This window comes from Mesitornis unicolor, unplaced genomic scaffold (assembly GCF_000695765.1).
Source record: "Mesitornis unicolor isolate BGI_N332 unplaced genomic scaffold, ASM69576v1 scaffold20198, whole genome shotgun sequence".
In the NCBI taxonomy this organism is placed as follows: domain Eukaryota; kingdom Metazoa; phylum Chordata; class Aves; order Mesitornithiformes; family Mesitornithidae; genus Mesitornis; species Mesitornis unicolor.
Genome location: NW_010204131.1, coordinates 10182 through 20383, shown reverse-complemented (window position 1 = coordinate 20383; position 10202 = coordinate 10182). Strand labels below are relative to the sequence as shown.

The 10202-nt window shown below is 42.0% G+C and overlaps 1 protein-coding gene across 1 annotated transcript in view; it reads right to left on the bottom strand.

Annotated features, from left to right (window-relative positions):
- Positions 1-5520, bottom strand: part of ALDOB (aldolase B, fructose-bisphosphate) — a 9682-nt gene extending 4162 nt beyond the window's left edge. Inside the window, exon 1 of the mRNA XM_010190960.1 lies at positions 5427-5520. The gene's annotated coding sequence lies outside the window, so the exon portion shown is untranslated. The remainder of the gene's footprint in view (positions 1-5426) is intronic.
- Positions 5521-10202: the final 4682 nt, after the last annotated feature.

Below are 10202 nucleotides of genomic sequence, written 5' to 3'. Positions count from 1 at the left end.
TCTTTCCCTGCACACAGATCCTGTGTTGCCGAGGGATCCTTGTTCTTGCCCTCCCTGCTCATGGGTGTAATGGAGAGACAGGATCAGGGGTCTGGCTGCTGCTCTTGATAGGGTAAGTGCCAACATCACTGAAGTTCTGTGCACCATGCCAACTGCTGCCAAAATTTTCTGGCAGCAGTATTATCACAGTACTGTGACAGCTGTAAATTCGTGTCTTTGGTTCATAGTTGAAGGTACTTTGGTATTGGTAATGTTATTGTGCACGATTCAAATGGTATTGTCTACCAGTACAGACCAGTCAGATCCAGTGTCCAGATGTCTGCTTTACCTTTCTGTGAGTTGTTTGAGACTAGAATTCATCCTATGCAACTTAACCAATGATAAGTCAGAAATTCGAAGTTCAGAGGGAATTTGAAGGAGTGCGTGATGAAGACTGTCAAATGAAAGAGGATTCCCTCCTTTCCCAAGGGCTGAAATGCCTTCCTGTGTTCTTGCAGAAGCAGCCTTTGCTGAACCCCTCTCTATGTGTGTCAGGCTGTGCTCTGGGAAGCATCCTTCTACTGTGGTGACCACAACTCCATCACTCCCAGCTCTTATCCTGCTCAGCCCACCTAAAAGTACTTGAAGAGCTGTGTTTTATACTGCATAGCTAATTAAGTTCACTTGTAACCCTCCTTATCCTTCACCTGCTTTCTGTGTTTGATATGTCTCTTAGAAATAGGAAACTGGCTGGTTATTATGATTACTGTAATAATAGTTTGTGTTATAAGCACCTCAGTCAAAACTATAGCACTGTTAAATAAACTGCTATGCAAAATGATGAGGAATCACTCCAGTAATTCACAGTCTCTGTGGAAAAGACTGAAAAATTGTGATCTGGCAAGAATATGATCTTGTCCAAGGTCAAAGCTAGTGAACTGCTAAATCAGTAATGGGATTTCAGAGTTGCAGTTTTGAGGTATGCTGCAGCACAAGTAGGTGTACCCAGATAATCTTTAATCCAGTTGGCTGAATTACAAGATCATCATTCACTGTAGTTATGTTATTATGGATATACTTTCTCTCCAGCAATGCAATAAGCAATGACACTTACGTCTGTTGTATATTGCTTGTTTCCAGTGTTTGCATAAAGATAACAAAAAGACAGTTACCACTCAAAACCAGCCTGCAAAGCAAACTGCCAAAACATGGAAATGTGAGTTTTCAGCAGATAATGCTGATCCAAGTGAATACTCTGAGAGACTGAAGCAATACAGTGTAGTTCCAAAACGATGAATTGGAAGACAGTAGATTACTTCCACTTTCCATGCAAGTATCTCATTCAGTGTGAAAGAGTAGGTGGAGATTTGGCAAAAGACTTCCCAAAACAATTTGAGTGAGCAGTTCCCAGCTACTCTGCTGAGCAACAATGATTAATAAAATGCACGGTTTTTCTAAGTGAAATGGTGAACAAATGTGTGCAAAACAGCAGTGGATAGCTCTAAGGTCAAGAATGTTCAAGGATCCTTGATTTAGGACTTTATCTTTCTGTGATTCTTTCATGAGGAGCATAATGTCTGAGGATCTTCCCTGTTGGATTCAGAAAGGGTGTCTCTGATGCAAGAGCCTGCTCTAAGCATTTAAAGGGGAGTGGAGAAGTCTTACATGTCAGCAACACTTCATACAGCTGCCTTGTAAAGAGTAATAAGCTCCCAGCACATCTACAGTAACACTGATGTCCCCCTTAAAGGGGTGGATATGTCACCTTATATGTCTTGAGGAAAAACAGTTGTGCCCAGGGTGTCAAAGCTGCACAACTAATTTAATTCTTCAAAAACAAAGCCTATTTGTCTTATTATTCTGCTTTATTTGTGTAATTTGACAACTTTTCCAGGCAGGAAAAAGCTCAAAGGGACTGTGTCCTCAGTACCAGTATCTAAGAGTTGTCCCACACTGAAGTTTTTCAGGAAGTTTTATTTTTATTTATCCATTTTAGACTGTGGGCTATTATCATATGTCAAAAGCTCAAGTGATTTCACATTGATTGGACATTGTATCAATACAATGTATTCTCTTTCTGGTAACTGGTTACACAAGATTTTTTAAAAGTGAAGGGAAAAAACCCAAAAGAATAAAACTGCATAGAATGCACAAAGAACACAGCTTTATGGCTAACTTGAGTGTTTGTCAGACTTCACCAGCTCCTTAAGCAAACAAAGTTCATGTTTCAGCCTCCAGCCTGTGACCAGCAGGAGGTGGGGGAAGGGAAAAAGGGGACTACACAGTTGTAAAAGTAAATATTGTACTGCTGAAGTCTCAAGTTTTTCTCAGCTACCAAACTGGAGGACTGCCAGGGAAATAGCTTCATGAATATCAGAACAAGCACTGCATCCTGTTAATATTAATAGTGAGAACCAAAGAGAAAAGGCAAGACAAACAGCACAAGGAACGGTTAAATTCCACTTCAGGTTGTAGAAACAATAATACTTCATTGGTGTATTTTCTTTCCAACCACCTGAAGTGACTGTCATCTTCTAATCTTACAGAAAATCTCACCCGAGTCCTGGTTTACAGATGGGAAAAGATTGGATTAGAACCTGCAATATTTTTTCTTGGGTCTCTTCATTGCTTGCTTTTATAAAATTGGTTCCAAAAGTGCAGGACCAAACTCTCAAAAACTGGTTTGTATCCCATGCATGTAGCTTTTCCTGTTCAGTTAGTAGTAAACACAGTCCTTCAACATCATCTCTGACAGTTAACAATACAAACCACATAAGCATGTCATTGCACTGTGCACACAAGGGATTCTGCTTCCAAAGGGCAGGGTTTGAAGAAGCAAAAGTTGCATAAATAAGTAGATAAATACAGTTAATAGGGAGAATGAAAAGTATTCAAAAATTTTACCCATCACATATAGACACAGTGTTGACCTAATGGGTTTTACTCCTCATTTACACTTGTATGCTTGGAAGAGACAGACACATAATGAGTTATGCACATTATATTACAGTGGATAAATCTAGTTACTGGCCTCACTTCTCTATGGAGCTCCATTAAAAAGCTATTTCTAAGTACGTCTGTTTACTTGGGCATTGGGCAAACTGATAGTTATGAACGGTTTAGCAAGCCTGGCCCTGTCCTGTTGACAGAGCACATTCTTATCTAGCCTGCAGATGACAGCAAGCTGGCAGGACTAGTCGATATGCTTGATTTCTGGGCAGCCACCCAGAGGAGCCTGGATAGGGGAGCAGGAAGAGACCAACAGGAGCACCATGAAGTTCACCCAGGACAAATGTCCAGCCATTGCCTGGGGGCAGAGCCCTGGCAGTGAAACCACCAGGGCTAGTGGGACGGGGGAACAGCACTTTGGAGAAGACCCAGGGCTCTGTCAGGCAGTAAGCTGAACTGGGACAAAACAATGGCCAGAAACTATGGCCAGCTGCATTCTGTGCGAGCAGAGGTCCAGCTAAGAGAGCCAGGGAGGACAAGGGTTATCCCCCTCTTTGAATCACATCTGGGTACTGCATCCAGTGTTAGGTCCCTGCAGTACAGGAAAGATATTGATGAACTGGAGTGAGTTCAGCAGATGCCACCGAGAAGGTGATGAAGCACTTGCTCTTTGAGAAGGCTGCAGAGCTGGGTGTAGTTCAGCCTTTAGCAGAGATAGCTTCGGGGGCACCTCTCAGCAACCTCCAAAACCTACAGGGTAGGGATCAAAGAGACAGAGCCAGGCTCTTCACAGCAGCATGTGACAGGAGAGTGAGAGACACCAGGCATAAGCTGAAACTTGAGAGATTTGGGTTGGATAAGAATAATTTTTTTCAGTACTGGGACAGCCAAGCAGTGGAGCAGGTTGACAGAGAGGGTATGGTGTCTCCATCCCTGGAGGTTGCCAAGACCCACCTCAATAAACCCAAGAGGACCCTACTCTGACCTTGTGTCTAACCTTGCCTTGAGCAGGAGGTTGGGCTACAGTCCTCTTAATGTTCCTTTCAGCCTGAATTACCCTATGATTCTGTGTGAATACTTGCTTTAGGGCACTGAAGTGGCAGCAGTGCCTCCTACATGTAGAAAGGAGCTCTGAGGGAAGAACAGGATGTTTCTCCATCTTTGCAATGAAGGTTTCAGTATATCAAAATGTTTCATTTCTGGGTTCTAAAAAGTAAGTCAAGGGTATGGGACAAAAAGAGATATTCAGACTTTTGTCACCTAGAAAAAGCATCAGATATTTTTGCTTGACACACTAATTTCACTTTTCACCTTTCACCCAATAGGTTCTTTCGGGCATATATGATGGTAAATTGCCTGGTTGGCTTTTGCTCTCTCTTATGAGGGTGGGAACAAGAGTTCTTCCATCTTCATGCTCTGTCTAGGGACCTTGCTTCAACACCCTGTCTCAAGTGAACGGGAGTATGTGTGACCTGCAGTTCCCTGTCCTGATTCCCACATTAGCCTCAGGGCTATACTCAAGCCCTGAGCAAATGCACCCCATTTCATCTCTCTAGCAAGTATGAAAGGAGGTTATGTACTCAGGGACCTGGCCTCTGCAGTCAGTGCAGGGCACTCCTGGAGAACTCACGATGGCTAGAGATGGCTGAGGTGGCAAGAAACTGGTTTCTTGGAAGTTAGTGGGCTCATTAGGATGTAGCTGCGTTTTTCTCAGAGAAGGTAAAAAAATGCTGTCAGACTTGCACGAGAATTCAAGTCTTGTGATGCCAGCTGGGGAAGCTGGGGGAAGCGGTGGTGAGGGTTTCAGGTGGTGAGGGTTTCAGGTGGGCTAAAAACAGTTTTGGGTGCCAGGCACATAAGAGAGTTGAGAAAGGGATGGAGGATCAGAGTATCAGTGAGGATTTGAGATTGTTGAACACTTTCCTGAAGCTGCTCACAACTTGAGAGGTTACAGCCTAATGCAGGAGCAGTTTTCAGTTACCTGTGCTGCAGACTACCTTACATCCCTCTGCCAAAGAATCTTATCCACACTTCTGCACTAATACTTCAGAAGAAGCGGCACAACAAATATGCATAATTACTTCTGTCATCATTGGTATTTGTCAAGACCAGCTGCATTCTCCAGTCCTCTTTCTTCTCCACACAAAACATAAATTTATGTACTCCACAAGCATAAACAAACACACACAACACAAAGCAGCAGAAAGAAATGCAGGTGTGTTACTGCTCTAGTCCCCTTACACCAAGGGTTCACCTACTCCAGGAGCTGTGAATTACTAAGCTAAGTTAGAAAGCCAGTGTTAGTGGCACATGGGTCACATTGGAAGATCACTGCAGAATAGCCAAGTGCTTATTTCTTGCAAGCTGTTCCTGGAACAAAAAAATTAAAAACAAACCCCAAAACAACTCCCCAAGCCCACTTTAGATAAACACATTGTGTCTCAGCTGCTGATATACATACTACTTTTACAGTTTAGAAATGAAATTATTATACTTACTTGTTTGTGGACAGTGCCTCTGCTGCTACAAGCTTCTGGTGAGGTGGTTGCAGACAAAGAGACCTGGTCCTTCTAATTGCTAACTTTTATAACACTATTGACAGGTTTGGTTTTTTTTTTCTCCTTCATTCTCCCTCCTCCCCAGGCTGGTTGGGAAGTTGTCATTGCTTGAGGTCCGTCATTGGCTGTCAGACCACACCACACACAACCAATGGGACCTAGTCTGACTCCCAGTGTTCCTCCCCTTTCCCCTCCTCTTGTGTTTATATATATAAGGCGATTCATGATGTGGTGAAACAGATGTTTTCTAGTTATTTCAAATTATTCTTTTTCTAAAACAGACGGGAAAGAACTACAGGAGGAATCATGGACATTTTTTGCAGGGATACTGGGCATAACATTCAGTTTAGGGTTAGACCTTCTGGAAGCTTATACTTCAGAAACTACACAGTGCAGGAAGGAAGAGTAGAAAACAAAATGCCGACACAATGCAACATACCCTTAATAATACTATGCTACAGTATCAGGGTTAATGAAACTACAAGTTCTGATTTCCTTTAATGCAGTGTATGTGAGAATTATGGTTATTGGAAGAAATATGCCCACACTGAGGTGCACAAGTGCAAGCCAGATTTTCCACTAAAGTCCTAGTGAAACACCTATCTTGCAATGACATACAAACTTCTCAGCTGCTTAGCACGATTTTTCTGTGAAAAATGCTAATGCTATGTAACTGGTATAGCAGCATTCCAGTTTATATGAATTCACATTACAGCTATCCACCAAACCCAGGCAGATAGACCTGATTTCGCACTTCCCATATCCCCCAGCCACAGGTCAGTACTCCCAGAGGGAAGTACAGCCCAAGGACTGTTAGGTAAACATACCCTCAGCAACAACATGCTCTGCAACCTTGAACTTTAGTGTGTCTTTACCACAAAGATTCACTGTTTGCCTGAAGAATGACGTAGTTTCTCCATTTGTTTGGCTCGTGTAGCAATACCTTTAGCCTTCACATGGACATGGTGAGACATACAATTTCTCCTCTCACTGTCTTCATTAGGGCATTTCCTCTTTGAGCCTGTCTGTTCTAAAACTGCATGCCAAGGTCAGTGCCTGCAGGAAATCTTTCATGCTGTCAGTGGTAGCAGCCTGTGACAGTCAGCAGAGAAACCTCTGAAAACGCTGAGGATACAGTCTAATTGAAGGCCTTGTGCTTGTGTTGCTTTTTCTCCTTCCCAATCCATACCTTTTTGCTGAAGAATGCTATATCACATAACATGAACAGAAAGCCTCCCTTGCTTTACAGCATTTGCTTTATATTCTGTTTCTCCCATCCTAGCAGATAGGTTAACCTCATGGTGTATTAAAGCTTCGCCGCCACGATCAGAGGCATCTAGTATGGATTAAAAACATTTTTAATGCAATGTGTTATCTAAGACCCTCTTGAGACCAAGAATGTCTTTTTCAGGGTCACAGAGAAAATCAAGCCCCGTAATTCCTCGTTTGGTTAGAAGCTGTCACAAGTAAGAATGTACTTAAAAGTGTTCCTTTCCCAGTGTCATCCGTGATGTAGTTTTACAGACTATTACAGAAAAGCTGGGGGTCTTAATGAAAAAAAGTCTTTGACATTTAGAAATCACTTTACATAATCCCCTGCAGCACACCTTGCATTACTAACCCTTCTCAGAAGTATGCATATATATTTCCAGGTGGGTACTGGCTAGTATGTGCCTTTCCAGTTCTTCTGAGCCAATATCCAGCACTTCAAGCACTATGATTACAGGTCCTGGCAGAGATTCTAAGGACTGAGGAGAAAAAAAAAGTAAATGGACATGATGGTCAACTTTTTCACTTAATGTAGGAATAGGAGCCTTTTTCAGGCAAGAATATGGAATGAGCAATCATGCTAGATAATGTCACTGTAAGGTTCAGTACTATTAACATGCAGAACCATGACACTGACTATGCTATGCAGAAATTAGTAGTAGAGTGATAATGAAAAATGCACTGGAGAAAAGTACATACTTTCATCATCACAGCCATGTAATCCTAATCTGGGGATACTTATAACTCTAAAAATCAGGTTATAGTGGTATCATGTATCCTGAAATGATAAAACGAATAACCTTGCATCGTGTGGGGAATGCAATGTACTTGCATTCAACCAAGGAACTAACTTGCTCCGTAAAAAGTACTGAATCATTGCCTGCACTAATTATTCTACAGCAAAATTTGTATATTATCCAAGTTGTAAACCTGTTTCACTGAGTTAGTGTTTGAACTCACAGTATTGCCAACTTCCCCAGCTTTCCAGTGACCCAACCAATTTTGGATAGGCTTCTTTTTTTGTTTAAGAACTTTTCAGTGTATTGTGCTGCAGCCATAGGGCTGTAGCCTGCAAGATACTGCCTGCTGGTGTAAGCATCCTTGGTAGAGGTAGCTACACCTAGACATTACTTTGAGTTCGATTGAATTTGTGGCCATGGCCAGCATGACTTTGACAGTACAGGAAGACTGGGACACCTGTAGTGGACATTGAGTGGGAGGAACACTAAAGTTCTGGTGGAACGTGTGGTCAGAAAGCAGATTTGAGGGCCTAAGGAGAACAGGAGGTAGGAGGCAAAAAGAGACAGAGATGAATGTTAAGGGGTACAGGTAGCAACTTTGTGATAAAGTGGCTCAGTAATGGCATGAAACAGATGCCCTTTTCTGGAATCTGCTGTTGTTTGTGGGGTTTGTCTTCTCCTGCAATTGGTAGGGTTGGCCATGCAGGCAGGGTTTCCTGTGGGAGTTCAGCTCCTGAGGAAGCACCAGGTTTTCTCTGCCTCCCTAGGGTTCTTCATTCCCTGCTGCCTCTGCCACAGCAAGGGGGAATACTGCAAAGATCCCAGGCTAAGGATAAGGACAGGGAGAATGGGAAGAGAGGGCAGCTGAGCCAAAGAACAAGTGCTCTTAGTTATTGGTATTCTTAAAAATAATTTTACAGAATATTGCAGTGATTGCTGATTCACTTTTTTATTGAAAAGAAAAATCTTTTAATAGAGAAATATTTTAATAGAGAGTTTTTTGAGAGTTTTGGATGTGTAAGAATTTTTACTTAAATATGTATCTAAATAAATACAGTGATTGAAGTTTTTCTGCGTGGATTACGGCTTTTTTATCTGTTAATGAGGAAGCTGATGTGAACAGTCCTAAAAATCTCTATAGCTCACTCAAATCTCTGTTTGAAACATCACTGCAAACAAGATGTAAAAGTAGTAAGAGAGCTTAAATGTTCATGGCTGTGCCTTTTATGGCGTGGAAACAGAAAATGGTGGTCAGTGATAAAAGAGGTGTTAAAACACAAACTCCTAGAATTTTCTTTCAGAAACGTGGCATTGAGTAAGTGCATTTTGTATTTCAATGGCTTTGCTGATGTTGACTTTTCCTTCTGAAACTAACATACAAAAGTTGACAGACATACACATTTAAAAATTTTAAAGACCACTAAAACCTGTTTTTACAGGTGACTTGGGTTATTATTTAGGTCTTAATTTGTGGTTTTGCTTTCATTGAGTTTGACAATGCAAGTACTGTATATTCATAATAGAAGCCAATTTAATTGCTGTCCTTGTTATATCCAGCCTTGCTGTGAAAGGATCTGACAGTTTTGTATTAAGTTTCAAGTAAGACTGTTGCTGAATGAAGTACTTGAAAATCAGTGGAAAACCTGGTTTAAAGGCAACAGGTAAATATTTTAGAATTGCTTATGTTTCTTCAGGCTGATGACTCTGTTTTTTCTGCATGTTTCTAGCAGTATCATTCTGATACTGATTTTGCCTTTAATGATTTATATTAACTAGCATTTCAAATGCAAATAATAAGTAAAAGTGAAGAGAGATGAACTGTAGTATGTCTGAGAAAGATGAAAAAGATATAAATGGATGAAGCAATTTCAGAGTTTACAAGAGGTCACCAAGAGAAAAATGAGAATTAAATCTTCCCTCTGTACTTCAGTAAATTAAATACTATTAATCTTACCAACACTTTTGTACGTGGTCAGGCCTATAAAAGGGTTTGAAATGGAATGGAGAAAAACACTGCAAGTTGGAAGAACGTTTGAGCATAATACATATCCACATGAAAAACGCGTGGCTCCCAAGAGAGCGCTGCCTGCGTGATGGGGTTAAAGTCTAAGCAGAGCTGAGCGGAGTCTGCCTCCTCCTCACCTCTCCACACCATGCTGGATGTTTCCTGTTTTCTGTACTCTGCAGTCTTGCTCAACTGTCTCAAAGTCCAGCTTGTTCATCCCTATCTAATCAGAAATACTGTTTATTAAGTGGTTTGTTTTCCCCATTCACCTACAGCCCTCACCCCCTGTGCAGAAAGCCTGGCCTTTAACCCCTCTGAAAGAAATCAGCTGCATTTCGAGCTCCGCAGCAGTGTCTGCTGACACGTGCATCAGGGAGGGCCTGGAGGGTGCTGGGCAGAGCAGACCCAGACCCACAAAGAGCACCAAGGGGATTGCACAGGGAGGTTTTCATGGGTCTTCATTTTTGGTGTCTTAATTCAGTTGCAATAAACACTGTAACTTGGAATGAAAAACAGGCAAGCACGTAATATAACAACCTGGACAAGCTGGAGAAGTGGGCCCAGGTGAACCTCATGAGGTTCAACAAGGCCAAGTGCAGGGTCCTGCACCTGGGTAGGGGCAATCCTCATTACCAATACAAACTAGGAGATGATGTGCTGGAAAGCAGCCCTGAGGAAAAGGGCTTGGGGGTACTGGTGGAT